The 17349-nt window shown below is 34.6% G+C and overlaps 1 non-coding gene across 1 annotated transcript; it reads right to left on the minus strand.

The window, feature by feature from the left end:
* Positions 1-6291: 6291 nt before the first annotated feature.
* LOC130952785 (small nucleolar RNA R71) lies at positions 6292-6399 on the minus strand. The gene has a single exon (XR_009074961.1). It is a non-coding gene; the product is annotated as a small nucleolar RNA R71 (small nucleolar RNA).
* Between the last annotated feature and the right edge of the window lie 10950 nt (positions 6400-17349).

The raw sequence follows: 17349 nt of genomic DNA on the forward strand, positions 1-17349 counted from the left end.
TAAATTGATCAGTTCAATCTGATTTTAAAATTATGAATCTTTCTTCATATTAATTAATTATCAAAAAATAATTAAAAAAAGTAAAATATATAATTAAAAAAGATTAATAAAATCAAATGTTGAGTAAAAATGATATATTTTTATTAGTGGAAAAATTCGACACTTTATAATCTTCGACGGCAAGGACTAAAACATTGATGTTCACCGTGCATGATGTGAATCGAAGAACGGTTCAAGTCGAATTTTGCTAATAACATGTGGGTTTTTCGGTGGCACATGGTAAATAAAAAATTTGAGATAGAGGTTTGATGACCATGATAAAGAAAAACGAGTCTGCTACACATACAAGCAAAAAAGTCCTACAAATTTTACAAGTTTCCAGCCCATACTTATTCACACGCGCAGTCATTCACTTTAAATGGAGCGTAAAATACACGCGTGCCACTCAACGGTTGCGCTTCACAAAAAGTGCTCCTTAATGGCGCACTCTTCCACTTCTCCAAACCCTTCGAAGAAAACACAAACTGTCCATTTTCGAGCAACGTTGCAAACAGCAGAGATAGAACTCTTTGCGAAGATTAGAACTCTCCATCAACACAAGATAGAACTCTCCATCAACAATCTCCAGAAAAAACGAAGATATATTACTTAAGGTACGTTACTATTTTACTCATCTTGTATATTTTCCACATTTCGAAATCAAAGAACTAAGTTTTACTGTTCTTCTACGTTCTTCTAGGTTTTACTGTTCTTTTTGTTCTAGGTCTCATTTTACTTTTTTAATGTTCTACTTGTTCTAGGTTTTACTGTTCTTCTTAGTTCTAGGTTATACTATTATTCTTAGTTGTTCTAGGTGTTACTGTTTTTGTTGTTTTAGTTCTTCTCGTAACTGATTTTTGGGAATATATTGCGTAATTTGGTGGGTGTATATGGAGTAATTTGTTGGTGCATATGGCATAATTTGTTGGGTGTATATTTATGAACTGATATACTATAATATAGTCAACAGTTGCAACTGTTCTAATATTTGCTTGTCCATGGGTGTATATTGCTTGACCTTGTAAATTAATGCATGTTTGAGTGATATCTGACTGATATCTATGGGTGTATCTGACTCATATCTATGGGTGTATCTGACTCATATCTATGGGTGTATCTTATTGATATCTATGGGTGTATTTTTCATTTTAGAAAAAATGGCAGACAGAAACCAAGCTGGAAAAAATGTAAGAACAAATATATGTCTTAGATGAAATCAGTTTTATATAATAGAAATATATCTGACTATAATTTTGCTTTGTTTACAGCAAACCAAAGACCTTAAGTGTGCAACCCATTTGTTAAGTGAGAAATTCAGAAATATGAGCGAGGAGAAGAAAACAATTGTTAGGGATTTAGGATTTGGTGGCCTGATGCACATCCCGCCGCTAAGGGTGCATCACCAAATATTAAGGGAGTTGGCTAACTCCTTTAAATTAGGGGAAAACAGACTCGAAACTGGCTACGGTTTATTTAAAGTAAGACAAAAAAACAATACGGGCTACACTTGGCATCAACGCATCAGGTAACTCACTACAAACATAGGTATATATGAGCCATATTCAGATGTATTTCAATTGATTCTTGGGCGTATTTGAACCGATTTTCATACTATGTTGTTTTCTTTTTTGTAGAAGATCTATTTCCTCAGAAAGTCAATTATAAGGATCTTTCTGAAGATGACAAACAAATTTTTAGAAGATTCCAGGGTAAGACTCTAAAAAATCTGACAGATGAGATGATGGCTATTGGCGTTGATAATGAATAGGATCGCCTCATGTTCAAGAGGATTTTCATCCTCTATATACAGATGGCGTTCCTGTTACCAACGACAATAAACAAAATCTCACATATGCAACTGGCACCAATTTTCAAGATGGACACAATAATAGAGCGGAATTGGGGAGCACATGTTTTGAATTTTATCATCAAGGGCATAACAGATTACAATCTGAAAAAGAAAAAGGCAATTGACGGCTGCATGTTTTCCCTGATGATAGTTTACTTTTATCTATCAAAAAATAAAGACAACAAGAGGGCAGAAAGACCTCCAAAACTCTGGATTGCCAACTGGACTAGGGAGCAGTTAGTCGAAAGAACGAGGGCAGAAATAGAGGAACATATGGTAAGTAAACAAAATATCTTGGGTGTATTTTATTTACCTGAATGCTGCTAACTAAAATTTCTAATGTTTCAGGGGATTGTAAAGATGGCCGAAACAAAGGAAAAAAATGAAAGAAATAAAGAAAAAAGAAAAAAAAGAAGAAACCAAAAAAACAAAAAAGGAAGGCAAGTTCAACATCATCATCTAAGACTGAAACCACTAAAAGTGACCATTCTACCTCTGAGTCTGAGAGTTAAGAAGACTCAGAGGATCCAACAAGGAAACAACCCACCCGAAAGCCAAAAAGTAAGTAACATACTTGGGTGTATTTTGTTTATTCAGTTGGGCGTATTTTGTGTATTCATTTGGGTGTATTTTATGCATTCAATTGGGTGTATTTTGTGCATTCATTTGGGTGTATTTTGTACATTCATGATGAGCGGATAATTTATACGCTTTTTGGCATTGTTTTTAGGTAGTTTTAGTAGGATCTAGCTACTTTTAGGGATGTTTTTATTAGTTTTTATGCAAAATTCATATTTCTGGACTTTACTATGAGTTTATGTGTTTTTCTGTGATTTTAGGTATTTTCTGGCTGAAATTGAGGGACCTGAGCAAAAATCTAATTTAGGCTGAAAAAGGACTGCTGATGCTGTTGGATTCTGACCTTCCTGCACTCAAAATAAATTTTCTGGAGCTACAGAACTCCAAATAGCGCGCTCTCAACGGCGTTGAAAATTAGACATCCAGGGCTTTCCAGAAATATATAATGGTCTATACTTTGTTCGAGGTTAGATGACGCAAACTGGTGTTCAACACCAGTTCCATGCTGCATTCTGGAGTAAAACGCCAGAAATACGTCACAAACCAGAGTTAAACGCCAAAAACACGTTACAACTTGGCGTTTAACTCCAAGAGAGGCCTCTGCACATGTAAAGATCAAACTCAGCCCAAGCACACACCAAAGTGGGCCCCGGAAGTGGATCTCTGCACTTAGACTTATTTCTGTAAACCCTAGTAGCTAGTTTAGTATAAATAGAACTTTTTACTATTGTACAAGGGGTCCTTTTTCCTATTTTTTGAATTCATATCACATTTTGGGGGCTGGCCATTCAGCCATGCCTGGACCATCACTTATGTATTTTCAACGGTGGAGTTTCTACACACCATAGATTAAGGTGTGGAGCTCTGCTGTACCTCGAGTTTTAATGCAAAGTACTACTATTTTCTATTCAATTCATGCATATTCTCATTCTAAGATATTCGCTGCCCTTCAACCTGATGGATGTGATGATCCATGACACTCATCATCATCCGTCCTTATGAACGCGTGCTTTACAACCACTTCCATTCTACCTTAGACCGAGCGCATATCTCTTGGATTCCTTGATCAGAATCTTCGTGGTATAAGCTAGAACCCTTTGGCGGCCATTCTTGAGAATCCAGAAAGTCTAAACCTTGTCTGTGGTATTCCGAGTAGGATTCAAGGATTGAATGACTGTGACGAGCTTCAAACTTGTGATTGTTGGGTGTAGTGACAGACGCAAAAGAATCAATGGATTCTATTCCGACATGATCGAGAATCGACAGATGATTAGCCGTGCTGTGACAAAAGTATTTGGACCATTTTCACTGAGAGGATGGGATGTAGCCATTGACAACGGTGATGCCCTACATACAGCTTGCCATGGAAAGGAGTAAGAAGGATTGGATGAAAGTAGCAGGAAAGCAGAGATTCAAAAGGAACACAGCATCTCCATACACTTATCTGAAATTTCTACCAATGATTTACATAAGTATCTCTATCTCTATTTTATGCTTTATTTATCTTTATATTCAAAAACCATTATACCGTTTGAATCCGCCTAACTGAGATTTACAAGATGACCATAGCTTGCTTCATACCAACAATCTCCGTGGGATCGACCCTTACTCACGTAAGGTATTACTTGGACGACCCAGTGCACTTGCTGGTTAGTTGTGCGAAGTTGTGACAAAGTGTGATTCATGCTTGAGAGCGCTACCAAGTCATTGGCGCCATTGTTGATGATCACAATTTCGTGCACCTAGTTTTTGGCGCCGTTGCCGGGGATTGTTCGAGTTTGGACAACTAACGGTTCATCTTGTTGCTCATATTAGGTAATTTTCTTTTCAAAAAAGTATTCAAAAATATTTAAAAAAATTTCTTTGTTTGCATTTTTCCAAAAATTATTTTCGAAAAAATACAAAAAAAAATTTAATAAAATCATAAAATAAAAAAAATTGTGTTTCTTGTTTAAGTCTAGTGCCAATTTTTAAGTTTGATGTCAATTGCATGTTTTTAAAATTTATGCATTTTTTCGAAAATTCATGCATGTGTTCTTCATGATCTTCAAGTTGTTCTTGACAAGTCTTCTTGTTTGATCTTTATATTTTCTTGTTTTGTGTCTTTTGTTATTTTTCATATGCATTTTTGCATTCATAGTGTCTAAGCATTGAAGATTTCTAAGTTTGGTATCTTGCATGTTTTTCTTTTCTTGAAAATATTTCAAAAATAAGTCTTGATGTTCATCTTGATCTTCAAAGTGTTCTTGGTGTTCATCATTGACATTCATAGTGTTCTTGCATGCATCATGTGTTTTGATCCAAAATTTTCATGTTTTTGGGTCATATTTATGTTTTTCCCTCTTATCATTAAAAATTCAAAAAATCAAAAAATATATTTTCCTTATTTTTCTCATAAATTTCGAAAATTTGAGTTGACTTAGTCAAAAAATTTTTAAAACTTAGCTATTTCTTATAAGTCAAGTCAAATTTTCAATTTTAAAAATCCTATCATTTCAAAATCTTTTTCAAAAATCAAATCATTTTCACTTTTTCTTTTATGATTTTCGAAAATTTTTTAAAATTTATTTTCAAAATCTTTTTCTTATCTTTATTTCAAAATTTCGAAAACTTTACTAACAATTAATGTGATTGATTCAAAAATTTGAAGTTTGTTACTTTCTTGTTAAGAAAGGTTCAATCTTTAAATTCTAGAGTCATATCTTTTAGTTTCTTGTAAGTCAAGTAATCAATTTTAATTTTAAAAATCAAATATTTTTCAAAATATCTTTTTCAATCATATCTTTTTAAAATATATTGTTCAAATCATATCTTTTTCAAAAACTTGATTTCAAAAAAATCTTTTCTAACTTCTTGTCTTTTCAAAATTGATTTTTAAATCTTTTTCAACTAACTAATTGACTTTTTGTTTGTTTCTTATCTTTTTCAAAACCACCTAACTACTTTCCTCTCTCTAATTTTCAAAAATTACCTCCCTCTTTTTCAAAATTCTTTTAATTAACTAATTGTTTCAAATTTTAATTTTAATTTTATTTCTTCTCTTTATTTTCAAAAATCACTAACTCTTTTTCAAAATTTATTTTTGAAATTCCCTCTCTCATCTTCTTCTATTTATTTATTTAATTACTAACACTCTTCTCTTCATCTTAAAATTCGAACCCTCTCTTCCTCTCTGAGTTCGAATTTTCCTCTTTTCCTTCTTCTATTCTCTTCTTCTTCTACTAACATAAAGGAATCTCTCTACTGTGGTAAAGAGGATCCCTATTATTATTTTCTATTCCCTTTTTTTTCATATGAGCAAGAGCAAGGACAAGAATACTCTTGTTGAAGCAGATCCTGAACCTGAAAGGACTCTGAAGAGGAAACTAAGAGAAACTAAATTACAACAATCCAGAGACAACCTTACAGAAATTTTTGAAAAGGAAGAGGAGATGGCAGCCGAAAATAATAATGCAAAGAGGATGCTTGGTGACTATACTACACCTACTTCCAAATTTGATGAAAGAAGCATCTCAATCCTTGCCATTGGAGTAAACAATTTTGAGCTGAAACCTCAACTAGTTGCTCTAATACAACAGAACTGCAAGTTCCATGGACTTTCATCAGAAGATTTCTATCAGTTTTTAACTGAATTCTTGCAGATTTGTGAGACTGTTAAGACTAATGGAGTAGATCCTGAAGTCTACAGGCTCATGCTTTTTCCTTTTACTGTAAGAGACAAGGCTAGAACATGGTTGGACTCTCAACCTAAAGATAGCCTGGACTCTTGGGATAAGCTGGTCATGGCCTTCTTGGCTAAGTTCTTTCCTCCTCAAAAGCTGAGCAAGCTTAGAATGGATGTTCAGACCTTCAAATAAAAAGATGGTGAATCCCTCTATGAAGCTTGGGAAAGATACAAGCAGATGACCAAAAGGTGTCCTTCTGACATGCTTTCAGAGTGGACCATTTTGGATATATTCTATTATGGTCTATCTAAGTTTTTCAAAATGTCACTGGACCATTCTGTAGGTGGATCCATTCACCTAAAGAAAATGCCTGCAGAAGCTCAAGAACTCATTGACATGGTTGCAAATAACCAGTTCATGTACACTTTTAAAAGGAATCCTGTGAATAATGGGATGCCTCAGAGGAAGGAAGTTCTTGAGATTGATGTTCTGAATGCCATATTGGCTCAGAACAAAATGTTGACTCAGTAAGTCAACATGATTTCTCAGAGTCTGAATGGATGGCAAAATGCATCCAACAGTACTAAAAAGGCATTTTCTAAAGAAGAAGCTTATGATCCTGAGAACCCTGCAATGGCAGAGGTGAATTACATGGGTGAACCCTATGGAAACACCTATAACTCCTCATGGAGAAATCATCCAAATTTCTCATGGAAGGATCAACAAAAGCCCCAACAAGGCTTTAATAATGGTGGAAGAAACATGCTAAGCAATAACAAGCCTTTTCCATCATCTTCTCAGCAGCAGACAGAGCAGTCTGAGCAGAGCTCCTCTAGCCTAGCAAACATAGTCTCTGATCTGTCTAAGGCCACTTTAAGTTTCATGAGTGAAACAAGGTCATCCATCAGAAATTTGGAGGCACAAGTGGGCCAGTGACGAATGGATTTTTGATGGTATAGAATTTCACAAATGAATTCTCGTTGCAAGTATAGTTTCTAAACTGATCAATAATCCTTTCATACAAAAAGTTGTTTGTCACTAGTACAAACCCCTAAAATTTATAAACCGAAGTATTCAAACCCTCGGGTCGTTCTCCCTAGGAATTACAATAAGGTGTCTTGTTATTGGTTTGAGTTGTTTTGGGGTTTTTTTGAGATTTTAGACAAGAAATATAAATGGCAAAAGAAATAAACTAACAACTAACAAAGCTCTTGGCAAGATATGAGAACTAGAAGTCCTATCCTAGTTATCCTCCTCAATTGTGATGAGAATTGTTCATTGCTCCCACTTAGTTAACCTCTAACCATGGAGGAAAGTCAAGTGGATGAATCAATTTGATTCCTCAAGTCCTAATCAACTCCTAAAGAAAATACTAGCTTTAGAGGCATTCAAACCAATTAGCAATCTCTCCAATTATCAATCAACAAAGGAATTAGATAACTCAAGAGTCACTAATTACTCTACCTAGGCCAAGAGGAACAAAAGCTACACTAAAATCCAACCAAGCATTTCATCAAACACTTGGAAGGCACAAAAGAAAAGCATAGTAAATTGACAACAAGAATGAAATCTAACAACAATTATTGAAAGGAATTAACAACTAACAAAGCAAAAGGAACACAATTATTATGATTTACCTTGAATTGAATTGAAAGAGAAAGGAAGGAACAAAAGTAGATCTACAACAAAATGCAAGAACAACATAAAGAAAATTACAACAAAAGAATAGAGGAAGATGAATGTAACAACTAGAAATTAAGAGGATAGAAGTAGAAAAAGATGAATCTAAAATCTAGATCTAAGAACTAAACCTAATCCTAATTCTAGAGAGAAGTGAGAGCTTCTCTCTCTAGAAACTAACTCTAACTACTAAACTAAACTAATGGTAACTAACTTCTAAAGTATGAAAAGTCTCTTCTTTTCCCCTTCAATCCTTGCTTAAATAGCATCAGAAATGAGTTGGATTGGGCCCACAAGACTTCTAAAATCGCTGGCCACGTTTTGCTTTAAGTGAACCAGGTGGCAGCAACGGCGCATGCACGTACTATGCGCTTGCGCGCCACCATACGTGTAGAAACTATGGCAAATCTTATATCGTTTCGAAGCCCCGGATGTTAGCTTTCTAACCCAACTGGAACCGCATCATTTGGACCTCTGTAGCTTAAGTTATGGTCATTTAAGTGCGAAGAGGTCGGCTTGACAGCTTTCCGGTTCTTTCATTTCTTCATGAGTTCTCCACCTTTTCATGCTTTTTTCTTCATTCCCTTGATCCAATCTTTGCCTTCTAAATCTGAAATCACTTAGCAAACATATCAAGGCATCTAATGGAATCAAGGAGAATTAAATTTAGCTATTTTTAAGACCTAAAAAGCATGTTTTCACTCTTAAGCACAATTAAAGGAGAATATACAAAACCATGCTATTTCATTGAATAATGTGGGTAAAAAGGTTATAAAATCCCCTAAAATCAATACAAGATAAACCGTCAAATTGGGGTTTGTCAACCTCCCCACACTTAAACCAAGCATGTCCTCATGCTTAAGCCAAGAGAAAGCAAAGGGATCAACATTTATTCAATGAAAATTACTAAATGCAATCTACCTATATGCAACTATCTACATGAATGCAATTGCCTGGTCAAAATAAATTAATTCCCAAGAAGCATATATAAGCACAAGGGCAAAAGGTATTAACAACCATGCCAAACCACAATTGAATTGAGCTATTAAATATTTTTACAAACTTGCATGAAAGGAGATGATCATTGGTGGAAACATGTAATTGAGCATCAAACCCTCACCGGATGTATTTGCACTCTATTCGCTCAAGTGTTTAGGGTTGATTCACTCAATTCTCTCCTAATCATGCTTTCTAAGATTTGTTTTTCTTCTAACAATCGACATATATTTTATGCATGCATACAAGTATCATGAGGTCTTTTCTTTAGGTTGTAATGGGGCTAGGGTCAAGGTAGGATGCATATTTGGTTAAGTGAGTTTGAAATTTGAATCTTTGATAAGCTTAAACTTTCCACCTAACCTATGACATCCTATATAATTAAGTACTAATCTAACTACCCATTCCTCACTTTTTCACATACTCATGCATTTTCTTTTCATTGCACAACACTTATGCATTGATTTTATTGAGCTATACTTTGATTTGGGGCATTTTGTCCCCTTTTTATTCCTTTCTTTTTTTTCTTCTTTTTTCTTTCTTTTTTTCTATTTTTTTTTTCATATTGTTTTTTTTTTCTTTTTCTTTTCTTTTTCTCATTTTTCTTTTTTTTTTCTTTCTATATACAAGAACATCAATGCATAAGGTTTTACATTTGATCAATACATGAGTATGTACCCAATTCCCAATATTTTCAATAACAATACAAAATTACCCTTTTATTCCCCCAATATCCCAAGGTTCCCACACTTGAATGATACTCACACACACTAGCCTAAGCCAATCAAAGATCCAAATTAAGGACATTTATTGTTTTTCGCTTTAAGGCTTGTAATGTGCTAAATTAAGAACAAAGTGGGTTAAGCGTAGGCTCAAATTTGCTAACAAAGGAATATAAAAGGGTTGGCTATTTGGATAAGTGAGCTAATAAAATGATGGCCTCAATCATATAAATGCATGTATACACAAAATAATGTACATAAAGAATCAAACAAATCAAAGATTACATTCATAGAAAGAGAATAATGCACACAAGAAGGAAAATAAGTGGTTATAGGATGTAACCACACCATTAGGCTCAAATCTCACTTGCTTGTGTTTTTAGCTAAAAAATATGATCCACGATATATATATATATATATATATATATATATATATATATATATATATATATATAAGTTCTATGAAAAGTTTTCACTCAAATCAATTAAGGTGCCCTATAGATAGAAATCTTGAAAATTTTCATTATTTTGACTAAGCTTATTGTGTATATATATGCAATAAGAATCCTAAAAACCTAAAATGAAATGCAAAAGTGTTGGGATTAGAAGTTTGTCACCCAAAATCGCCGAACGGTCGAACGACCTCCCCACACTTAAAAGTTTGCACCGTCCTCGGTGCACGCAAAGGAGAGCTAGGTGGACGGGTTGCTACAATTGATGAGCTCCTTCAAAAGGTTGTGCGGATGACTTGTTTGTTGCCCCATTTAGAAACTTTCCTTCCCTTTCATAATCTTAGACACTAGGAAGGAGGAGGATGAATGCATCATCCTTGTAAGACCCTTCCTAGCCACAGCAGGAGCTGTGATTGATGTTGACAGAGGAGAGCTAGTCCTTTAATTGAATGGGGACTACCTGGTATTTAAAGCTCAAGGATCTTCCTCTGCAACCATGGAGAGGAAGCATGAAAAGCTTCTCTCAATACAGAGTCAAACAGAGCCCCCACAATCAAACTCTAAGTTTGGTGTTGGGAGGCCACACCCAAAATCTAAGTTTGGTGTACCAAACTCTAAGTTTGGTGTTGAGAAACCCCCACATCCAAACTCTAAATTTGGTGTTGGGAGTCTACAACATTGACCTGATCACCTGTGAAGCTCCATGAGAGCTTACTGTCAAGCTATTGACATTAAAGAAGCGCTTATTGGGAGGCAACCCAATTTTTATTTATTTATATTTTTATTGTTCTTTTATGTTTTATTAGGTTCATGATCATGTGGAGTAACAAAACAAATGCAAAAATTAAAAACAGAATAAAAAATAGCAGAAGAAAAAGCACACCCTGGAGGAGGAGCTTACTGGCGTTTAAATCCAAACATCTCAGAAATAGATAAAGAGGTAGGAATTTATCGAACGAACCGCACTCCTTCGTATACGTCAGGAGTCCATTGATGAGAAGGGGCTAGGGAAAGCTTGAACCCAATTCCTACAGTTGATTTTTTTCTAATTTCAAGTTTTCTGCTCCCGCATGTAAAAAAGGAATAAATAGGTCAATCAAATTACGGGAGGCTTCATAAAGCGCTTCTTTAGGAGTTAAACTCCCATTTGTCCATATTTCGAGAAAGAGTGCTGTGCCTCAACGCATTTCGGGGAGAACCAGCTAGCTCTGGGTTCGAGTGGCATTTCACCCCTAACCACAACTCATCCGCTGATTCTTTAACATCAGTCGGTTCGAAATCGCGCAAAAAACAAAAAACCCAGAAATATTAAGTGATTAGTCGATATTCAAAATAAAAGATTTAACAGACAATTGAAAAAATAGATGGTTGAGAAAAAACCCCATCCCTCTCTTTCGTTCTTTTTTTTCGCCCCCGTATGGCGACATGGGGCGAAAAAAAAGAAAGAGCTCCTATCAACTTGTTCCCAGCAGAAGAAAAAGCACACCCTAAAGGAGGAGCTTACTGGCATTTAAACGCCAGTAAGGAGCATCTGGCTGGCGTTGAACGCCAGAACAGAGCATGAATCTGGCATTGAACGCCGGAAACAAGCAACAGTCTGGCGTTCAAATGCCAGGATTACACCCTGAGGGGAGCTGGCGTTAAACGCCAGAAACAAGCATGGAACTGGCGTTCAACGCCAGAAACATGCTGCAACTGGCATTGAACGCCCAAAACAAGCATAGAGCTGGTGTTTAACACTAGAAACAAGCATCAATCTGGCGTTAAATGCCAGGATTGCATGCAAAGGGCGTTTTACATGCCTAATTGGTGCAGGGATGATAAATCCTTGACACTTCAGGATCTGTGGACCCCACAAGATCACCTCAGGATCTGTGGATCCCATAGGATCCCCACCTACCTCAACTCACCTTCTCTCTTCTTCACACAATCCAATAACACTCTTCCCCAAACACCCTTCACCAATCACCTCAATCTCTCTTCCCCATCACCTCTTCACCACTCACATCCATCCACTCTTTCCCATAAACCCCACCTACCTTCAAATTCAAAATCTCTTTCCCACCCAAACCCACCCTAAATGGCCGAACCAAACCCCTCTCCCTTCACTATATAAACCCCTCCATCCTTCTTCATTCTCACACAACACAACCCTCTCTTCTCCCCCTTGGCCGAATACACATCTCTCCCCCTCCTCCATATTTTCTTCTTCTTCTTCTCTTCTTTCTTCTTTTGCTCGAAGGCGAGCAACATTCTAAGTTTGGTGTGGTAAAAGCATAGCTTTTTTTATTTTTTCATAACCATTTATGGCACCAAAGGCCGGAGAAACCTCTAGAAAGAGAAAAGGGAAGACAAAAGCTTCCACCTCCGAGTCATGGGAGATGGAGAGATTCATCTCAAGGGTCCATAGCTCAGTAGTAGAGCATTTGACTGCACATCAAGAGAGCCCACTCATGGACCTCAACAAGAGCATGAGGAATTCCCTCATCAAGAAATCCCTGAGATGCCTCAAGGGATACATTTTTCTCCACACAATTATTGTGAGCAACTAAGGATATGAGCACCAAAATCACTAGGGATCAAACAACAAAGGCAAGGAAGAAACATAGAGGCGCTCAAAAGCACCATTGGTTATTCAAGAGGAAGACGCCACCCATACTAAGGTGGACTCATTCCTTAACTTCCTTGTTCTTATCTCTCTGTTTTTCATTTTTTTTAAACTTCATATTTGTCTATGTTTGTGTCTTTATTATATGATCATTAGTATTTAGTAACTATGTCTTAAGGCCATGAATAATTCCATGAATCCTTCACATTTCTTAAATGAAAAATGTTTTTAATACAAAAGAACAAGAAGTACATGAGTTTCGAATTCATCCTTGAAGTTAGTTTAATTATATTGATGTAGTGACAATACTTTTTGCTTTCTGAATGAATGCTTGAACAGTGCAAATTTTTTTATCTTGTTGTTTATGAATGTTAAAATTGTTGGCTCTTGAAAGAATGATGAACAAGAGAAATGTTATTGATGATCTGAAAAATCATAAAATTGATTCTTGAAGCAAGAAAAAGCAGTGAAGAACAAAGCTTGCAAAAAAAAAAGTGGCGAAAATAAAAAAAATAAAAGAAAAAGAAAAAACAAGCAGAAAAAGCCAATAGCCCTTAAAACCAATGGCAAGGGTAAAAAGGATCCAAGGCTTTGAGCATCAATGGATAGGAGGGCCCAAGGAAATAAAATCCAGGCCTAAGCGGCTAAATCAAGCTGTCCCTAACCATGTGCTTGTGGCATGCAGGTCCAAGTGAAAAGCTTGAGACTGAGTGGTTAAAGTCGTGATCCAAAGCAAAAAGAGTGTGCTTAAGAGCTCTGGACACCTCTAGCTGGGGACTTTAGCAAAACTGAGTCACAATCTGAAAAGGTTCACCCAGTTATGTGTCTGTGGCATTTATGTATCCGGTGGTAATACTAGAAAACAAAGTGCTTAGGGCCACAGCCAAGACTCATAAAAGTAGTTGTGTTCAAGAATCAACATACTTAACTAGGAGAATCAATAACACTATCTGAACTCTGAGTTCCTATAGATGCCAATCATTCTAAACTTCAAAGGATAAAGTGAGATGCCAAAACTGTTCAGAAGCAAAAAGCTACAAGTCCCGCTCATATAATTAGAACTAATATTCATTGATATTTTGAGATTTATAGTATATTCTCTTCTTTTTATCCTATTTGATTTTCATCAGTTGCTTGGGGACAAGCAACAATTTAAGTTTGGTGTTGTGATGAGCGGATAATTTATACGCTTTTTGGCATTGTTTTTAGGTAATTTTAGTAGAATCTAGCTACTTTTAAAAATATTTTTATTAATTTTTATGCAAAATTCACATTTCTGGACTTTAGTCAATTTATCTTTTTCTTTATTTCTTTTCTTATAAGTTTAATTTCTTACTTCTATTTTATTCAGTGTCTTTTGTTAAAAATGTTACGATTACATTATTTTTTGCAATTCATATTCCTATTATTGATTTTACTTCTTTAGATACTTAATACTTTCGATACTTTTAGTAAATCTCAAGTCAAATTTTATTTTCAGAAAAGTCATATCTATTTTTTGAATTAAGATATTTAATACAAATTTGATTCAACATACACTTATATATAAAAAAAAATTTACAAAAATCAAACGAAACAATTCCATAATTAAAGAGGATAGAATCTCGGGTCCTGTTAGGGGAGTAAATCTCATCCCCAATGAAACTTTTTTCTTTCTATTTGCATTACTAAAAAATTATAGTATAGATAGAAGCAAGAACTTATTTGATTGTGGAGATTAAAAAAATAGGTATACAAACCTTTTCTATCAGAAAACATAATTCTTTTCTTTATTTATTTCCATATAATAAATATTTATTTACAATTTTCTGATCTCTATTTTCATATTTTTGTCTTAGAGTCGCAATTTAAACATAACTTAAAGTACTTAGATTTTGACCTACTTGTGTTAGGTTTCAAAACTTTATTTAAAAAAAATTAAAAAGACTTTTGAAAGATCAACTTAGATTAATTGAGCGGTTAATTTATCTTTTTGTTTAAACAGTGTTTGAATTCGAATTTTATTTTGTGCATATAATAATTTATTGACCAATAATAAATTATTAAATAGAGTTTTAATTTGTGATAGATTAAAAATTAAATTGTCAGCCATTTTAATTTTTTATAAAAAAAATTATAAAAAATAATTTTTAATTAATACTAGTCAATTTCAATATTTAAATATATAATTTAAAATTAAAATTTTATAATTTAAAATATAAAATTTAAGATAAACAAAATAACTTTAAAAAAAAATTGGCTGATTTTTACTTACCCGTCAGTCCGTCACTACTCTTTTAATTTCTGAAAATAATTGAAAACCTTTATACCTTGTTAGTTATTAGCTCCGTTCTCGCTACTCGCTAGTCTCATATACTTCCAAAAAAGCCCTATAGAAGTTAGAAGATGTGATTAGTAATATTTCTTTGAAGAAGGTCCCCACATTAATTCTCTAACTTTAAAGCTACCTTTATCTAATGAACCCCATTGGCTAATAAGGCACAAAGTACAACCATAATTATCTCAAGTTTTTTTTTTTTTTTTGGTGACTATCTCAAGCTTGTTTGTTTGTTATAGCTTCAATTGCTTTTCTTGCCCCAATTGGAATCGGAAATCATTTATTGTACATCTTGTATAAATTGTTCGATAGCTACATATGATGCAAGCTAGTAATTTTTTTCTGAATAGGATTGATGTTTTTGCCTCATATGGATTACTATATGTAATATTTGGAGTGATGACTGTCCTATCAACTCTTTGCATATTGCCTTTCATTTTCAGTTGTGTGTAAGTTACTGCTATTTTGATTTGATTTTCCATGAATATAAGATTGATGGCACTACTTAATTAGTTGATCATGATCCGATCCTTATTACACTCCTCATGATCTCTAATCAAATATTCCTTATTAGCACTAGCGTCCCATATATGGTGTTTATTGGGTCACTTGTTTCATTCTTATTAGGCATCAAAATAATCTATGAATTAAATATTAAAATTATTATTTTATGATTAATATTTAGTAAAATTAGTGAGATGAATAATAATTTTGTGAAAAAGAGCAAATCAATTTTGTAGCTCGTGAGATAAATTAGGTGAGAGACCAAAAATGAGTGATAAGAGACAAATAAGAAAATGTGCCATGTGTAAATTACAGCTAGCAAATTAATTAATATATATTTATGTATAATTATGATATATATATATATATATATATATATATATATATATATATAAAATCAAACACCAATTAACCATCGTGCATAGAAATACATACGTGGCGTCTTTCATTACCGTAAACAAATTTGATTATTGATCTAACTCTTGCAAATTTGATTATTCTACTATAACAACTTTGATTATTCCGATAGTTAATTACTTGGTTAAAAAGTGTGAACTAGTATATATAACAAAACAATCATGCTAGATAATCAACTAGAATAGCAGCCAATTTCAACTAACTAGGTAATTGGATTGCAAACATGCAAAAAAATATATATATCTAAAATCACCCCAAGCTAACCCATCTTCACTCACTTTCACTCTCCCTTCCTTGCCCGGCAGTTATCCCATGGTAGAACCCTCCGTCTAGCGTTGCCATCACGCATGCTCAGAGCTTTCGACTGCTCACAATGTTGCACTGGACCAACACTGCTACTGTAGCCATCGTCCATTCCTCACCATCCATAACGCGTCTACGACGACGGTGTTCTGCCTCTAGCCGCAGTCAGCGCAGGTCCGAATGGCAACCATCGTCGCTCCTCGCTTGTGTCGTTGTTCATCATCAACAGAACAATGTTGCTGTCGTAGCGCAAGAAACACCCTCTTACCATCGAATACGCTTTTCTCTCAGATATGGATATTATTTTTCAATGATTTTGGATGTTTCCTTTTGTTAGGTTTTTTATGTTCTTTTTCAATGATTTTGGATGTTTATTTTTGTCCTCACCTAGAGTCATGGTTAATCACCAGAACAACGCTGCTATCGCTCACTGTCGAATACGCTGTTCTCACCTCCAGTCATAGCTTTTTGCAAATCCAAATGTTCTTTTTCAATGATTTTAAATGTTTCTTCTTGTTAAGTTTTGGATATTCCTTTTCAATAATTTTGGATGTTTCTTATTGTTATAAAGTTGGTTGGTTTGTTAAAATGTTGGTAATAAGGGAAGTTAGCTACCTAGACCTTTTTATAACGAAAATATTATATGCATAAAAAATCAATTACTGGATTGCCTAATAATGGCCACTATGTATTTGTGTATATGTTGTTTTACATATTTTCAACGTGTATTTATATTTCAATATGTATCCTCAATCATATGCCAATACCATTGCTACACCTAAAATCTAAGCAGGGTAGCAGAATGGCACCGATGATAATGTAGTGCCAACGACGATCTGGCGGTGAAAAGGCTTTTATTACGGTGACAATGCGATGCCCAGTGACGACATGGGAACTCGAAGTGGAAAAACACTGGAGGAATGAGGAACAGGAAGAAGAGGAGCTCACACCTTGCCGGTAAGTCTGGGAGAGTGATTGATGAAAGTGGCAGCAGTTGAGCGGCTGTTGGAGTAGGTGAAGCAGACTATCAGAATATGTGTGAAAGGGAGGCCGTTTAAGGTTAAAGGAATTAGAGATTTGTTAAATAATATATATATATATGGAATATTTGTGTAATTTCATAATAATAGGTATTATACGAGTATTCATGGGATGGGTGTTGATAGTATTCATTTGCTAAGTTAGAGAAATTGTATTATTTATATGCTATGTTAGTTA

The sequence above is a fragment of the Arachis stenosperma genome, chromosome 9, assembly GCF_014773155.1.
Source record: "Arachis stenosperma cultivar V10309 chromosome 9, arast.V10309.gnm1.PFL2, whole genome shotgun sequence".
Lineage (NCBI taxonomy): Eukaryota > Viridiplantae > Streptophyta > Magnoliopsida > Fabales > Fabaceae > Arachis > Arachis stenosperma.